The sequence below is a fragment of the Chlorocebus sabaeus genome, chromosome 24, assembly GCF_047675955.1.
Source record: "Chlorocebus sabaeus isolate Y175 chromosome 24, mChlSab1.0.hap1, whole genome shotgun sequence".
Classification (NCBI taxonomy): domain Eukaryota; kingdom Metazoa; phylum Chordata; class Mammalia; order Primates; family Cercopithecidae; genus Chlorocebus; species Chlorocebus sabaeus.
In genome coordinates, this window is record NC_132927.1 from 58,248,109 (window position 1) to 58,267,215 (window position 19,107).

The following is a 19,107-nucleotide window of genomic DNA, read 5'->3' on the forward strand; positions in this document are numbered from 1 at the left end:
AGGAGTTCAAGACCAGTCTGGCCAAGGTAGTGAAACCCCGTCTCTACTAAAAACTACAAAAATTAGCTGGGCACACTGGCAGGTGCTAATAATCCCAGCTATTTGAATAGCTGGGATTCTCCAGGCAGGAGAATCGCTTGAACCTGGGCGGCAGAGGTTGCAGTGAGCTGAGATTGTGCCACTGCACTACAGCCTGGGTGACAGAGTGAGACTCCATCTCAAACAATAACAACAACAACAACAAATAATAATAATAATAACAATTTCATTAAAAAGTGGGCAAAGGACATGAATAGACTATTCTCAAAAGTAGACATTGAAATGGCCAACAGATATATAAAAAATGCTCAATATGACTTTCTGGCAGTGTTTGTGAGCCTGGCAGCCATGTCTTATCTCACCGATGATTAGGAGTCTGAGGAGGCTTATGACTCCTATACTTATCTGGGCGACTATGGAGATCCAAAAGCAGGACCTTGCTTATGAACATCAGTATGAATAGCAAACCTATCAGGTGATGCCTGAAGTGATCAAAAACTCCATCCAGTATTTTCACAAAACTGTCTCGGGTTTGACTGACCAGAAAGCGTGTGAGCTACAGGCCAGTTGTGTCTCCAGTGATGTCATTGACCAGAAGGTATATAGGATCCAGGACATCTATGATAACAGCTGGACCAAGCTGACTGGAAGATTCTTCAAAAATACACCTTGGCCAGAGGCTGCAGCCATTGCTCCATAGTTTGGCAACAATGCTATCTTCCTGGTTTTATACAAAATATTATATACTACAGGTACATATACACCAAAGTCAGTGGGGGACCTTCCTTGGAACAGAGATTTGAATCCTATTACAACAATTCCAGTCTCTTCAACTGTATTCTTAATGTTGATGGTCCTCCTCCCCTTGAACTACCCAACCAGGGGTCTAGGATATCATTGATGAGTTCATCTACCAGTTTCAGTGATTCAGTCAGTACTGCTGTAAGTCTACCAAGAAGTCAGAGGAGGAGATTGACTTCCTTTGTTCCAATCCCAAAATCTGGAATGTTCACAGTGTCCTCAATGTCCTTCATTCCCTGGTAGACAAATCCAACTCAACTGACAGTTGGAGGTATACACAAGTGGAGGTGACCCTGAGAGTATGGCTGGGGGGATGCTTGGTTACTTCAGCCTTGTGGGGCTTCTCCGCCTGCACTCCCTGTTAGGAGATTACTACCAGGCCATCAAGGTGCTAGAGAACATCGAGCTGAACCAGAAGATCATGTATTCCTGTGTGTTAGAGTGCCAGGTCACCACATACTATTATGTTGGGTTTGCATATTTGATGATGCATTGCTACCAGGATGCCATCCAGGTCTTTGCCAATATCTTCCTCTACATCCAGAGGACCAAGAGCATGTTCCAGAGGACCACAAATAAGTATGAGATGATTAACAAGCAGAATGATCAGATGCATGCACTACTGGCCATTGCCCTTACGATGTACCCCATGCATATCGATGAGGGCATTCACCTCCAGCTGCAGGAGAAATATGGGGACAAGTTGCTGTGCATGCAGAAAGGTGACCCACAAGTGTATGAAGAACTTTTCAGTTACTCCTGCCCCAAGTTCCTGTCCCCTGTAGTGCCCAACTATGATAATGTGCACCCCAACTACCACAAAGAGCCCTTCCTGCAGCAGCTGAAGGTGTTTTCCAACGAAGTACAGCAGCAGGCCCAGATTTCAACCATCTACAACTTCCTCAAGCTCTACACCACCATGCCTGTGGCCAAGCTTTCTGGCTTCCTGGACCTTACAGAGCAGGAGTTCCGGATCCAACTTTTGGTCTTCAAACACAAGATGCAGAACCTGGTGTGGACCAGCAGCATCTCAGCCCTGGATGGTGAATTTTAGTCGGCCTCAGCGATTGACTTCTACATCATTAAGGACATGATCCACATCACAGACACCAAGGTTGCCAAGCACTATGGGGATATCTTCATCCATCATATCCACAAATTTGAGGAGTTTAATGGAATCCTGAAGTAGATGGGAAAGAGACCCTGACGACATTCACACATGTTATTCAGGAACCTGTTTTGAGATATATATATATATATATAAAATTTTTTTTGAGATAGAGTCTCGCTTTGTCACCCAGGCTGGAGTGCAGTGGTGCGATCTTGGCTCACTGCAAGCTCCGCCTCCCAGGTTCACGCCATTCTCTTGCCTCAGCCTCCCGGGTAGCTGGGACTACAGGTGCCCACCATCATGCTCGGCTAATTTTTTTCTTTTTTCTTTTTTTTTTTGGTATTTTTAGTAGAGGGGGGGTTTCACTGTATTAGCCAAGATGGTCCCCATCTCCTGACCTCGTGGTCCGCCCACCTCGGCCTCCCAAAGTTCTGGGATTACAGGTGTGAGCCACCACACTCGACCTGTTTTGATATATTATAGGCAGGAAGTGTTTTTGCTACTGTGAGAGCTTTACCTAGATCAGCCATCAGCCTGTCGACTAAGTTGACAAATTAAGGACCGAAGTGTTTCAAGCGGATCTTAGTAAAAGATCTTTGGAGCCAGAAAAAAAAAAAAAAAGGTCAACATCACTAATCATCAGGGAAATGCAAATCAAAACCACGAGGTATCATCTTACCTTAGTTAGAATGGGTATTACTAAAAAGACAAAAATTAACAAATGCTGGCATAATGTGGAGCAAAGGGATTCTTATACACTATCGTTGGGAAAGTAAATTAGTACAATCGCTATGGAAAACAGTATGGAGATTTCCTTAAAAACTAAAAATAAAAGTACCATACCATCCAATAATACCACGGTTGGGGATCCATCTAAAGGTAAAGAAATTAGTATATAGAAGGCATACCTGTACTTACATTATTATTACAGCACTATTCACAATAGCAAAGATCTGTAATCAACCTAAGTGTACATCAGTAGATTAAAAGATAAAGAGAATGTGGTATACATCCACAATGAAATACTATTCAGCCATTAAAAAGAATAAAATGATGTCCTTTGCAGCAGCAACTGATGGAACTGGAGGTCATAATATTAAGTAAAATTACCCAGGCCCAGGGAGACAAATAGCACATGTTCTCACTCATATGTGGAAGCTAAAAAAGTTGATGTCATTAAAGATAGAGAATGTAATGATAGATATTAGAGGCTGGGAAGGGTGGTTGGTGGAAGGGGGATGAAGAGGGGTAGTTGATGGGTACAAATATACAATGAGATGAAAGGTATAAGTTCTCCCATTTGGTAGCAGAGGAGAGTGACTATAGTTAGCAAGAATGTATTGTATACTTCAAAGTAGCTAGAAGAGAGGACTTGAATTGTTTCCAACACATAGAAGTGATAGATACTACAAAGTGATGACCACCTCAACTACTCTGATTTGATCATTACACATTCTATGCCTGTAACAAAATATCACATATATCTCATAATTATGTAAAATATTATGCATCAATAAAAAAGAAATTAAAAGAAAAGGGAAACAAATAGAATAAAAAACTTAAAAATTGAATTAAAAATGAATGTATTAGTTTCCTAGGGCTGTCGTAAAAAGTACCACAAACTTGGTAGCTTAAAACAACAGAAATTCATTACTTCATAGTTCTGGAGGCCAGAAGTCCAACATCAAGATGTTTATAGGGACATGCTCCCTCTGAAACCTGTAGGGTAGAAGACTTCCTTGCCTCCTTCAGTTTCTGCTAGTGGCCTGTAATTCTTGGAGTGCCTTGGCTTGAAGCTGCATTAGTCCAGTCTCTGCCTCTGTCATCACGTCTGCCTTCCCTCATGTGTCTGTATCTCTTCTCTTCTTCTCATAAGGACACTAGTCTTATTGAATTAGGGGCACACATTACTCCAGTGTGATTTCTTCTTCACTAATTACATCTGTAATTATCCTATTTCCAAATAAAATACCATTCTGTGGTACTTCAATGGATCTTTTTGGGGGACACAATTCAACTGATAACATCGAGAGAGTGGAAGATGTAGATTTAAGAGAGCTGGGTTATTTTCCATTAAAAAGCACAAAAGCTAAATCAATAAGCAAAATTAAGTGACATATGATAGTCAATTCTTAGTACTTTACTTTGTATTTTCAACTTATTTTCTAAAATTCAGAAAATATTTTTATGTGTTTTTATTTCATTAGCTGCCATAGTAATGATATAGTTCCCCCGTCTCTATATATTTTAATTGAATTTATATAGATTTGTAATAATAAATATTGCCAGTAATGAGAAAGATTATGAGAAGTTTCCTTCGCAATATTTTTATGATTATCTCACCATAGGATAAGAAGAAATAACAGTTCAAATGCAAAAATGTAACTGAAATGATATAGAGTGTGCTTTTTGTCCACAATGGAATCAATCTAGAAATTAATAATACGAATATAATAGGAAAATTTCTTAACACTTGGAAATGAAATACCATATGCATAAATAGTTCATCAGTCAAAGATGAAGTATCATGTGAATTTTTTACAAAAGCATTACATGATAAGGAAAATACAGTATATCAAAATTGGTAGAATGCAGTGAAAGCAGTGCTGAGAGGAAAATACAAAGCACTAGGTACATATATTAGAAAAGAGGAAAAGCCTCAAATTAATAATTTAAGATTCTACCTCAAGAACATAGGAAAAAAGAACAAAATAAACCCAAAGCAAGCAGAAGGAAGGAAATAAAGAGCAGAAATCAGTTAAATTGAAAACAGTAACACAACAGAGACCATCAATGAATCAAAGACCTGGGTTTTCAAAAAGATCAATAAAATTGACAAACATGTAGCAAGATTGACAAAGACGAAAAAAGTAAATTACCAATATAAGAATAAACTCACTACAGATCCTGCAGACAAGAAATAGGTTATTAGGAAATACTGCCAACAACTCCACACATATTTGATGACCCAGTTTAAATGGACCAATTCTTCAAAAATCACAAACTACTCAGATTTATGTCTTAATTGTAGGATTTTTTTTTTTAAAAAAGAGAACAAATGGAAGAAAAAAATCTCCACAATCTAATACAAATCATTCAATATAAAATAGATAATTTGAAAGCACTATAGCTATTAAGAAAATTGAATTTGTATTTTAAAAGCTTCTCAGAAAAAGGCACAGGTGGTTTTGCTGTAGAATTCTACAAATGTTTAAAAATAACTAAGACAATTCTACACAATCTGTTCCAGAAAATAAAGGAGGAAACACTTCTTAATTCGTTTTGTGAAACTCACCAAAATCAGAAAAAAAAATATAAAAAACGAGAATGAAATCCACAGAACAACATGCCTCATAAATATAGATGCAAACATTAAAAAAAATAGCAAACATAATTCAGCAACATATAAGAATTACACATCATTACCATTTTGGTTTTATTTCAGAGGTTTAAGCCTGGTTCAACATGTGAAAATCAATAAATGTAATCCACCATATGAACAAGTTAAAGAAGAAAAACCATGTTATTGTATCAATTGATGTAGAAAAAAGCATTTGACAAAATTCAATGCACATTTATAATAAAATCACTGTGGAAAAGAAATAAATGGGAACTTCTTCAACTTGATATAAAAAAATTCTACAGCTAACATTATATAAAATGTGTATAAAAAAAGAAATGCTAATGTTTTATCTCAGATTGAAAGCAATGCAAGGATATATGCTCTCACCACTCTTTTTAAACATAGTTCTGGAAATTTTGGCAGGTTCAAGAAGGCAAAAAAAAAAAAAAAAAAAAAAAAAAGCCATACATATTGGACATCAAGAAACAAAACAATATTGTGTTTATTTACAAATGACATTATTGTCTACATAGAATGTCCCTAGGAATCTACAGAAAAACTCCCAGAAGTATAAGTGGATTCAGCAAAGTCAAATAATACAAGCTGAACATAAAAAAGCAATTACATGTCTACATTACTAGCAATGAATCTGTGAGACCCCAAAATAAAAATGCAAATTCTAATCACTCAAACAAAATACTTAGGTGCAATTCTAAAAAAGACACGTACAGGACTTTTGTGTTAAACTACAAAATGCTGATTTAATAATGAAGATCTAAATAAATGCAAAGATGAACCATGTTAAATGAGAGGAAGACTCAACATAGTAAAGATGTCAATTATCCCCAATTGCTATACAGGTTTGACACAATTTTCTTATAAAAATTCAGACAATAGTTTTTGTAGATATAGACAAGATTGATCTGAAAAATTTTATGAAAGCACAAACACATTAGAATTGCTAAAACAATTTTGAAAGAGAAAAGTGGGAGGACTGAGCCTATCCAACTTCAAAATTTATTAGATAACCAGAGTAATCAAGATTGTGTGGTACTGGTGAAGAGATAAACACACACATGCCTTAGTGGAATAGTATAGAAAGGCCAGAAACAGACCACACAAATATGCCTAACTGATTGTTTTAAAGATATTAAACAATTCAATAGAGAAATAATAGCTTTTATAACAGAAAGTTCCAGAGCAATTGAATATCCACAGGTAACAGCAACAGCAACAGCAACAAAATCCCTTGACATCAACCTCACATCTTACACAAAAAATTAACTCAAAATTTATCACAAACTGAGTTGTAAAATGTAGAATTGCAAGTTTTAGGGAAAAAACAGAAAAAAAAAAAACTTTGGGAACTAGGGCTAAAGAATTATTATACTTAACAGCAAAAGGTGATCCATAAAGAAAAAAGTTATAAAGCGATCAATTGAATTTCATCAAAATTAATAATGGTTTCTCTGCAAAAGGCATTTTTAATTTTAATCCTGTTAACAGAGGATTAAAAAATAAATCACAGACTGGGTGAAAATATTTTCAAACCACTTATCTTGCAAAGGACTAGTATATAGAATAAATAAAGAACACAAAAAACCCCAACAGTTTAAAACAAAAACAAACCAAAACTCATCCAATCAGAAAAATCCAATTATGTTTTATAGTAAAAGACATAAACAGAGAACTTATCCAAGATGATATACAAATGATATATTAACACATCAAAAGATATTTAATTAACATCATTAGCCATTAAGGAATTCCAAATTAAAACCACAATGAACTGTCACTACATATGTATCAGATATTGACAACACCAAATATTGACAAAGATTTGGAGAAACTAGGTCACTTATATGTTGCTGGTGGAAGTATAAGATAGTACAGCCACTTTGAAAACAGTTTAGTGGTTTCTTTAAAAAGTAAACATGCAACTATCATACAACCCAGTGATTATAATCCTGAGCATTTATTTCAGAGAAATGAAAACTTTTACTCACATAAAAACCTACACATGAATGCTTATAGCAGCAGTATTTGTAATAGCCGAGAACTGGAAACAACCTAGATGTCCTACAATGAGTGAACGTTTAAACAAACTGTGGCATCTATGCCATGGCATGCTATACAGCCATAGTAAGGGGGAAAAAAATGGATACATTCAGCCAGCTGGATGAATCTCCAGAGAGTTATGCTAAAAAAAATCCCAAAAGATTATATACTATATGATTCCATTTATATGACATTCTTGAAATGTCAAAATTATAATTACAGACAGCAGATTATTAGTTTCCTAGAATTAATGAGGAGATGGGGCAGAAGGAAGTGGTTGTGGCTAAAGGGAATCATTGTAATGATCTCAATACAAAGAATAGATAAGGGTTTGAGGTGATGGGTATTCCAATTACCATAATTTGATCATTACACATTGTATACATGTATTAAAATATGATGTGTATCCCCAAAATATGTGCAACTGTTATATGTCAATAAAATTTTGGGGGAAAAAGGTGCAATAGGAGAGATCCTGTGACATGGAAATGTTTTGTCTCTTGACTATCAGTGCCAATATTTTGGTTGTGATTTGTGCTATAGTTTTGTAAGATGTTACCTTTAGGGGAATCTGATAAAGACTACATGGGATTTCTATGTATTATTTCTTACAAATGCATGTGAACCTATATTTATCTCAAAATACAGTAGTCTCCCCTTATCTGCGGTTTTGCTTTCCATTTTTAGTTACTCATGGTCAACTGTGGTCCAAAAATATTACATCATTACTTTTGTGCTTTGGGGGCCATTATTAAGTAAAATAAGGGTTACTTAAATTCCAGCACTGCGATACTGTGACAGTCAGTAGTCTGATAACCAAGACAGATACTTAGTGACTAAGACAATCTGGGTGAGACAACATGGGGCAGCTTAAGATTTCGTCAGGCTACTCAGCACACAATTTAAAATTTAAAACTTGCTTATTTCCAAAATTTTCCATTTACTTTGCAATGCTTATGTCTTTCAGTCACTCCATCTCATCACGTCGACATTTTACTCACATCGTCACAAGAAGAAAAAGGGTAAGTACAGAACAATAAGGTATTTTGAACGGGGGAGATGCAGAATGGAAGAGAGACAGAGAGAATGATGACATATTCATCTAATTTTACTACAATAAATTACTATAATTGTTTATTTTATTATTAGTTATTGCTGTTAATCTCTTGCTGTGCCTAATTTATTAACCAAACTTCATCATAGATATATACATATGGGAAAACGGTGTATATAGGGCTTGGTACTACCAATGTTTTCAGGCATCCTCTGTGGGTCTTGGAATGCATCCTGAATGGATAAGGAGGGACTATAGTAAAAAGCTTAAAAACAAACAAAAAGCAAGTAGAGCTTAATTTTATAGGACCAAGGTGGAAGTCTGGATCATTTGACACAGGACTAATAGGACATCTGGATTCTATAGTCAGATTTGTTTCTTCCTCACTGAATGACTTTATTCAAATAATTTCATATCATTCATTTGCTTAATAAATGTTTCATGTGTTCCCCCTATGGGCTAGGTTCTAGGCAAAGTCTTGGGAATCATTCATTCCCCTGGCTACAGTTCCTTCTTTTTTTTTTTTTTTTTTTTTTTTTTTTTAGACAGAGTCTCGCTACGTTGCCCAGGCTGGAGTGTGCTGGCATGATCTTGGCTCACCGCAACCTTTGCCTCCCGGGTTCAAGCAATTCTTCTGTCTCAGCCTCCCAAGTCACTGGGACTACAGGCACCCACCATCATGTCTGCTAATTTTTGTATTTTTAGTAGAGATGGGGTTTCACCATATTGGTCAGGCTGGTCTCAAACTCCTGACTTCAAGTTCCTTCATTCTTAAACGAGGTGTTAGACTCTAAGGTCTCTTCTAACTTTGTAAGTCAAAAATTCAAAGGTTTTCAAGATGATCTAGTAGCCAGCAATCACGATTAAGCATTGAGCTTGGTTTGTATTTGATTTACAACTTGCTCTATAAACCCTTTGATTCAGAGATTGCCTCTATAGCTCTTCATTTACCCAATGCTACCAAAATAGCTTTTAACATAATAGACACTCACTTAAGTTTTTTTTGATGTTTTATATAATTACTTTATCACAAGGTCAATAATTCAGAACCAGCACTTCCTAAAGCAATTATCCATTCTCAGATGCACACCAAACTTAAATGCCAGTCTAAAAAAATCTTTTTCTACGCTACATAGTCCACCAAGTGTTTTAAGGCAATTACATAATGTTTAAAAGTTCCATATTAAAAACTACTATAATTCAGCTTAAATGCATTTTAAAATTGTAACATTTATAACTAATCTTATACAATTATATGACAAATATGATAAGCATCCATATTATAGAAGATAGGACTTTGTAGAGACCATCGGGCTGTAGATAATGGCTTATTGGTCTGAAAATCAAATCTGTAATGCTTAAAGAGGCCAGGAAATGCTTAAAGAGCTCTAATTTTCTCAGAAAATTTTTCTCTGATTTTCAAAGTAGAAAGTTCTTCATAGTCCTAGGTAGTTTTAATGGATATTTTTGATGACCCTCAGATACCTGGTAAAGTTGTAAAACTAGTGTCTGTTTAGGAGTTACAGACACTTTGGCTTAGTTTTGCCTAGTTTATATCTGCCCTTGTCTTCGAATTATGGATTTGTTATTTAATATAGTGGTCTTGAGCAATTAAATACAGATGCCACATGGTCTATGAGTTTAGGTTGTGGGCTTATACTCAAAAAAGTACCCCCTGCAATGCTCCTTATGCAGTGTCAACAGACTCATTCTCTATAATGCTATACAGCTTATTTACTTGTTTTTAGAGTTCATTGGCAGTCAGAGACAGAAATCACTAGAAGACATTACTCTGATAGCAGCAAGAGTGTCCAGAAAATTTCCTAGCAGTATGGGAAAAAAAGCACAAAAACTTGCAGGTGCTACCTCAGTCTCACGCAAATCTTACTTTTTGATGGAAATGTTTAATGAATAGCTCCTTCTGTCAAATGACAGAACCCCAGTCTCCACCCCCATTCTTCTCTACTTTTCCCTGGGATGCCCTGGAGATATGAGTGAGGGTGGGGTGGACTAGTCATATTTGAAATCAGCTAACTGAACCTCTTCAGATTCTCTGCTCCAAGTGCTTCCCCTGAGACTCTATTCTTAGCCAATGTCTGCTATTACTTTATTGGCCCCATTGACACTGCCTGCTATCACCCTCTGGCCTACTAACTACTCTCTGTTCACAGCTTGCAGGCCATATTATACCCCACAGTATTCCACAGTTATGACATTCTATAGGTCAAGAGATAGTCTATAGGTCAAATCCATTGTAATGAGAATTCCCAGGGCTGAGAAAAAGAGTTACAAAATTTGATTCTCTTTGTTGATTGCAGGCAGCCTTCACTTCGAATATCACAGGTCCAAATTATTTTTCAAGCAAAATATCTATTAACCTCATGAAAATAGGAGAACCAATAATGTAACTGGAGAGTGTTGAAGTAGATCATTTAATTCTACTTGCTATAATGTATAAGCCAGAGGTCTGAACTAGCCAGAACCACTAAACATATAACGGAGAAAGCATAAGATCTCAAAAATTATAAAAGCCTTAGACTCTTTAATGAAGAAGGAAATGGTCTGCCCACCTCAAATTTCCTTTCAGGTATTACGGTAATAACTGCATTAATGTTGTAAATATCATGATAAAAAAGCAATAAATAGCTAAACCATATTTGTCATTTAGTTTTGTAAATTCACAGCAGTATATAATCTTTTCAGGAATAAATTTCAATTAAAATAGTTAAAACACAAATGATTTGATTCTAAAGTGTAAGCCTCAAGTAACTTGGAAATTCACGTGGAAGTTCTTCATTCTTTGTTACTAATGCATAAATAAGATCTCATTGAAATCAGTGCTGTTAAAAGACCTATAAATGCTCAAAATTATATTAATTTTTATAATATTCTTTGATAGCCTAAATATCTGGTGCTCAGTGCTAGGTTTGGTACATACATTATCTCAAATACAACAATTCTGTAGTGTGATGAGTCAACTGAGGTTCACAATGGTGGAGTGATTTACCAAAGGTCATACTGGAGGGATAAAATTTGAACCCTATTTTTTTATGGGTTCAAAACCTTATTCTTTTTCATTTTCACCACACTGTAATACTAGATTCCTCTTGCCTAGCCAAGCTGATGAAATTTGAAGTTTATGAAAGATTATTAGAATGATTACAACAAACTGTATTCCTTCATCATTTCCTACCAGTGGGAGGAGGAAGTATGACAAACAGGTGAGAAAAATATGGGGATATATTTTCTCAATAAAGCCTTGGAGATACTCGGATACTTCTGTAGAACTTTGTTTCCTGCCTCAAAGTGTAGTTTCTTTTTGCTACAAAATTTGTCTTTAAAAAGAGTCATTGTAGGCTGGGTGTGGTGGCTCATGCCTATAATCCCAGCACTTTGGGAGGCCAAGGCGGGCGGATCACAAAGTGAGGAGTTCAAGACCAGTCTGACCAATATGGTGAAACCCCGTCTCTACTAAAAATACAACAATTAGCCCGGCATGTGGCACGCATCTGTAGTCCCAGCTACTCAGGAGGCTGAGGCAGGAGAATTGCTTGAACCCTGGTGGTGGAGGTTGCAGTGAGCCAAGGTCACGCCACTGCACTCTAGCTTGGGCGACAGAGCGAGACTCCATCTCAAAAAAAAAAAAAAGAAAAAAAAGAAAGAGTCATTGTAGTATGCCATTGCCAGACTATGTACTAGCTAGACCATGAACAAAGTGAACAGCTTAAAATATAATGAGTGATATTGCCCTTCTTTTTTCTTTGTCTTAAGAAAAATGAAAGAGCCAAAAAGGTTTGATAGTCTATTCATCCTTCTTACACTGTTCATAAAAGAACACACAGTGGGACTCAACACTCTGCAGTATATTCAGAAGAGAATGATTTGGTTGATGGAATGATCTAAAACCCTACCAAGCATCAAAGAACTAGAAATCTCCAGCAGAGGGAGTGATGTCCTTTCCATCACCTTCCAATAGTGAGAAATTCTTATGCTAAAAAGCCTTAGCCTTCCTCTCTGTGATCTGAGAGGCCAGAAATAGAATGGAAGTTAGAAGGTAGACCTCTTCTCTCCACAAGAATGAGTTTCTTTACAATTTAGCCATATAAAATGTATATCATTGTCTCATAAGGCGGTAGATTCCTTACCACTGAGGAACTCAGGTGTTTTTACTCATGTACTAGGTGAGTATTATTAACACTTGGGCAATAGTAGACCATTGGTTTCAGTGTAGATTTTTATTGAGTTTTCTGCTCCCTCTTCTTATCTCCCTTCTCCTCAGAATAAAATCTTACCTGGAATGCTAATCCTCTATATAAATCAGGTAAATGTGATATTTCTGAAGCTGGATTAGGGCTGAAGCATCAATGAGGAACCACAGAGGTCCATGAAACACAGCTTGAAAACCACTAAAAATTCCTGTAATCCCAGCACTTTGGGAGGCCGAAGTGGGCAGATGGCTTGAGTCCAAAAGTTCAAGACCATGGCAACCTGTCTCTACAAAAAATATAAAAATTAGCCAGGCATGGTGGTATGTGCCTATAGTCCCAGCTACTTGGGAGGCTGAGGTAGGAGGATCACTTAAGGCCAGGAGGTGGGGACTGCAGTGAGCCACTGCACTGCAGCGTGGGAAACAGAGAAAGACATTGTCTAAAAACAAACAAACAAAGAAACAAACAAAAAGCACTAAAAATTAAGCTTTGGATGAGAACTAGATATTTATGAGCCACCTTACTCTTCTGAGAATCTGTGTGAATGGAAACTTTAGATGTAGTGATGTTGACTTTCTAAACCTCAAACCTGAATTTGAACAAGGCAAACAATCTTAAATGTTCAGTCTGTTTCTTCTCTCTCTTTTCTCTTTGTCTTAATGGAGCTGAAGGAGGCCAACAAGAAGATAATAATGAAGATTTTATTTAACATCACCTGTCTCCCTATTTTCACCCGCATCCCCATTTTACCAAAAGAAACAAGTGCGACAAACAGGTGAAAAACAAGGAGACTTGCTTGACTATTGCAATGCTAGAGTCTGACTGCCAGGCTTCTTCAGAACTTTATTCCATGCTCCAAAGTGTTTGCTATTGCTACAAATGCTATCTTGAGAAACAATCATTTTGTATTGCCTTTATAATGGAATTTTGAAAGGTTTTCAACTGTCTTTTGAAAACTGAAGCTGGGTAAGGATTTTTGTTTGGGGTGGAAGAAACTAAGTCTTTTAAAACTTCTTTTACCTAAATAAAAGTTTCATGACTACTACATTTCATTTAAACATCCTCCCAAAGGTCTTTATTTACTTCCAAATGTCATCTCTAAATTACATATCTTCAAGGATTCTCATCAATTGTGTTCCCTGAAGCTCCATGGTGCCTGTTAAGTTGAATTATAATTTTAAAAAATTACAGGTTGGAATTGAACTTTTTTATTTTTAGCATGGGTCAACACAGAGTTCTTTCTGAAACCACCAGAGTAGGTAGAATTGAAACTTTGGCACCTACCACAACTTAAGTTGCTTTGTTAAGTCAGGTCTGGTTCCAGAGTATGATCTGCTTCCTCCTTTTCTCAAAAGTAAGGCCAGTCTACAAGTTAAGTTTTTCAGAGCCTGGATGGCCAAGGATCAGCTCCTGGATCCTCCCTCTATGAGTCCTTAAGAGTTTCTAGGTCCATTTGGCCATACTGTATGTTATTTTACTAAGAGAAACTTTACTCTGTTTCTTGACAAGTAATGAGCCATTGACCTGTATTTATTGTTGCTATTGATCTGTATTTATTGTTTAGCAAATATTTGTTGAATGCATTGATATCATACTGGCATTAGGGCATATCCCCTGACCTAATGGAGATACATTTCAAAAATATATGTTTTATTAAAATTAGAGATATATATATGTGTATATATGTGTGTGTGTGTTTGTATTAGGTTGATAATGATAATGATGATGTTTACGTGTACCTTAGACTTCCCTTTCAGTCAACCAAAAAAAAAAAAAAAAAAAAAGGACTCTTTCACTAATGAGATAGAAACTGGAAATGAGATTTCCAGGCCCAATACTGTAGAAAGAGAATTTTATCTTCCCTATATAGCAGGTGTGATAAATTGTATTCATCCAAATTTATGATGATCTAGCTGATTATCATCTAGTGGAGATTGTTCCCATAACTTGGGCACTAATGTGATAATAACTGTTACCATTTATAGAATGTTCATATTTTATTATCTGTATACATTATCTAATTTAATTACAGCAATTATAGTAAATGATTTTATTATCCCTATTTTACAGATGAATAAATAGAAATCCAAGGGTCATAGGATTTGCCCCAAATCACAAAACCACCAGTGTCAAGAGTTAGTTCTGCTTGGTTCCAGAACAAAAGTTCTTTCTGTGGTATTGCCTGGCTCCCACTGCCCTTCTCATGCCTTTGGAATCAATCATGACCTCATAACTGAGCAGGTGTGAATATTGTTCGACTAGTGACTATACTGCTGGAGGGAAATTTTTTATTTTAATTTTTAAATTTTTGTGGATTGAGGGGAAAAATTTATGAGGCATTATACTACTACTCTATTGAATCAGGAATCAACCCAGGTTCAGAGTCTCCCAGAGTACAGTTCTGTGTTGCCTCATGACCTGCAGAATAATCTGTGCTTAATGTTTACTAATGGTGATGAAAAAGCCTCCAATCACTCTATTCCTATAGTGTTATTGTGAGAAGTTTCTTGACATGCTTTGCTAGAGTTTGTTGAGAACCAAGGGAGATCCCGGACTGTAGGAAATAACATTTCCCTCCAATCAAAAGACAGAAATACTTCTAGATCATTTATAGAAGATGTCTGGTAAATTCCAAGCAGCACATCTTACCTCAAGGGCTGAGATTTAACCTGTTGGAGGGAATATCCCAAAGTAAACTTGTCAGCACCTGCTAGTTAAACCCTACATTTTGAAATGGTGGAAAACATCCATACTGACATAAGAATTTTGTCTCTGACCTGTAGAATTTATAAACTTAATTTAGTACAATTAATGCAAATCATCCCTCATGGATAGGCCTTAGTTCATGAATTATTTGGTTTGTAATGAGCTTTCTTCAAATGATGAGAGACTGCTTTGTGTTGAGCTTGTATCTTTGCCATCAATACAGCAAATTGCCTACAATTCATTAGGGCCCCATGCAACTTCCAAGTCAACAGGGAATAGAACAGAGGAAACACAGGACTGAAGTGGAAAAATATATTGAGGAGTAGGGTTTTCAAGGTTCTGGTTTTGCAAGTTAACCTTTCACAAGGATTGAAGCCAACTAAAATTATGTATAACAAAATCCAATTCTCCTCTCCCTCTATCCTCGAATTAGAGATATAATTAAAATTTCATCAGAAAAACAAAAACAAAAACAAAAGCAAAAAACTCCACTTGAGATTTTAGGATACTGTTGCTGTTATTTTTATCTCCTAACTTTAACTGAGTTTTCCCTTTGGATGATATTTATCCCTTGATATTCTTCTTAGTACTCTGAAAAACCACAGAGATGCCCACCCAGTCTAAAAGACAACAGCTCTACTTGAACAATCCAGGCAATGAAGAAAAAAAACAACAAATAATGACAAAAACATCTACCTTGGTCTAGTTTTGAATTTTGCATCAGCCTGGATATTTGTTGTTAGGTGTTTGTTCACATTTAATAGACACCGTTTGTATCCCATAGATAGATTTGCTAGGTTTGGACTCAGCATACAGATTCATTTATTTGTTTTTTCATAAACTCAATCTATGAGGTAGCTATGATGATTATTAGCCCCCTTATACAGATGAAGAAGCTGTAATTTAGTAGTAAGTGATTTCCTTAAAGTGTTGTATTAGTCCTTTCTCACACTGCTACAAAAAAACTGCCTGAGACTGGGTAATTTATTTTAAAAAAAGAGGTTTAATTGACTCACAGTTCTGCATGCCTGGGGAGACCTCAGGAAACTTACAATCATGACAGAAGGGGAAGCAGGCACATCTTACATGGCAGCAAGTGAGAGAGCATGTGAAGGAAGTGAAGGGGGAAGAACCCCTTATAAAACCATCAGATCTCATGAAAACTCTCTCACTACCATGAGAACAGCATGGGGAAAAAGACCACCATGATCCAATCACCTCCCTCTCTGGACACCTGGGGCTTACAGGTCCCTACCTCAACATGTGAGTATTACAATTTGAGATGAGATTTGGGTAGTGACACAGAACCAAACCATATCAAGCATCTTCCCCCAAAGTTTTACAGCTGGGATTTTTAATCCACTGTTTAAATTACCTAGAATTGGTTACATTTGAAAGAAGATATAGTGGCAGTATAGTCAGAAAAGGGACAATTGAAGTGTAGTCTACCACCATCGACTTGACTAGCTGTTACTGAGTGGAGGATAACTTTGTTCAAAATTAGTTAACTCTTTCAGGACATATATCCTGAGAGAGATATATATAGAGAGATATAGATATATCCTGAAAGATATAAATCCTGCATATGTGTGTGTATATATATATGTGCAAACTTCTCATGAAAAATTTTAAGCTTTGATTTTCAAGCTTAAAATTTCAAGTATTTGACCTCTGAAGATTTTTCCAGAATTAACTTTTTCCAGAATTAACTTTTTGAAAATATTCCCATACGTATTCCCACTTCAGCTTAATTGCAATGGAATTCTTATTATTATGCCATTTTTGTCACCCCTTGTGCCTTTGTTCATGGTGCCCTTATGTAAATTCTTCATATCCTTAAGTTCTAAAGTGCCACTTTCTCTGTGAATCCTTCCTTGATACTCAGTCAAAATTAAATACTCTCTCATTTAGGTGCTTTCATCGAGTTATGTATATTATTATGTCACCTCCCTGTATTTGAGTTAGTTATTATGAACTCCTTGAACGCCAGTCCTTTTTCTCATCCAACTATAGGCTTCCAAACATTCTTACTAGTTTTAAATAAGAAAGAAAAACAGGGACAAAATGTGAAATAATTGAATAGAAAGAGAGATTTTTTTTTTTCTTTTTAACTTAGGCATCAAAGGAAGAAAAAACTTCATGGAAGAGAACAAATGTAGCACACTTTTCTCTATTTTCATCATTCTTAAAAATAAAGATTTCTTCTTTTCCATTTACCTTTTGAAAATACATGTTGAGAAATTTTTTGCTTGGTGAATGAGATCTAATTATGTGCTACTAATTTATTGGAAGAGGCAAGAGTTTACTGGGTCTCCTGATATTGACTAGCATTTTGGTCTCTTGTGCAATCACACTCAGGACCCCAGTGTGAACACCACTGTGCTCCTAGATAATTGGATCTGTGTTCAGAGTTTGATATAGCTGCCCAGAGAGGATTGGCTTAAACTCAGAGGCAAAGTTTAAAATAGTAAAAGTGGAAGGAGTAAAGTAAGAGAACAGGTTTTTTTTTTTTTTTTTTTGAGTTGTTAATTGAATCATTTAAAATGCCATTTCGAAACAGGGAAGGTAGTGTGTATTAATTGCAAGCATTAAAAAGAGCAATAAATGTTACAGCACATCTTTTAGCCATGAGTATTGAGAGCTGTTAACAGAATTTCACAAGTGGAAGATCCACCCAAATGTATTTGATGAACATTTGCATTCTTGCCTTGTGCCTGGCACTGTCTTGAGTCTGAAGAAATCTTTCTTACGAAAGGTTGGGATCTGTTGTGGGAGGACAGATCATGCAGAAATTGGAGGGGTTGACATGGATGTCTGGAAGCACCGAGGAGGGAACAAATAACTCTCTCCAAAGAAATCTGATAAGGCTTCACCTCGGAGGTGACATCTGCCTCGCCAAGAAAAAAAAAGTGAAGCAGAGCATGTTATGCAGAGGGTACAGGTTATGCTCAGCTCTGGAGGTGTTAAAAGGTGGGGTGTGTTCAGGAATAGTGAATAATCCAGTGTAGTAAGATGCAGTGTTGACGGCGGCCGTGTTTCCTGAAGTGAGGCTGGAAATGTAAGGTAGGGAGGGATGATGAAGTGCCTTCTATCCTCTGACAAGAGGTTTGAACATTATCCCAGGTAATAGAGCCTTTAAAAGGGAATTTAGTGCATGAGGGGAGGGTAGTACAACCATATACCATCATACCTTATAAGGACTTTTTATTATTTCAGTCCCTTAGGCCTAAATTTACAAGCATGAAAACAACGATCTAAATTAAAAGGAAGTGTCAATGCTTTAAGGCCAGAGGAACCATCAACCAAATAACTAGCAGCATTGTTTAGGGTGAAATAAATCAGGTCCTGTCCCTGAGTGGGTTTGCCATTCTCTTCCAGTTTTTCCCGTGAGTACAGATTGTAAGCTTTCTGGAGAATTATCTCTGCAATTAAAATGCTAGAGTCAGTGCTAAATTATTTAAACCTCAATAATTGCTTGATGACTAGTAATTGTGGACTTTGGGAACTTTTGCAGAGTTAAATGCAAGGACTCTGAAAGGTCATTAAAATTCCCTAATGTTTTTCCCCATGCATGCAAGACTTTTGGGTCTTTACAACCTCAAGTCTTAAGCAGGAAAGGAGCAATGAGTACTTTTTGGAGGCTGACTAGGATGATCAAATCTCTCTAAGATGTTATAATGAAAACTGTGTGAAGCTCTTTCTTACTCTGGAAAGGGGCCACATCTCTTAACCACAATGGACTGACGAATGCGCAGCTCAATTAGCAACTCCGCCTCCAGCGGGGGAT

At 36.4% G+C, this 19,107-nt stretch overlaps 1 pseudogene; it reads left to right on the forward strand.

Annotated features, from left to right (window-relative positions):
• Positions 1-387: 387 nt before the first annotated feature.
• LOC103229458 (eukaryotic translation initiation factor 3 subunit L pseudogene) lies at positions 388-2,047 on the forward strand (annotated as a pseudogene).
• Positions 2,048-19,107: the final 17,060 nt, after the last annotated feature.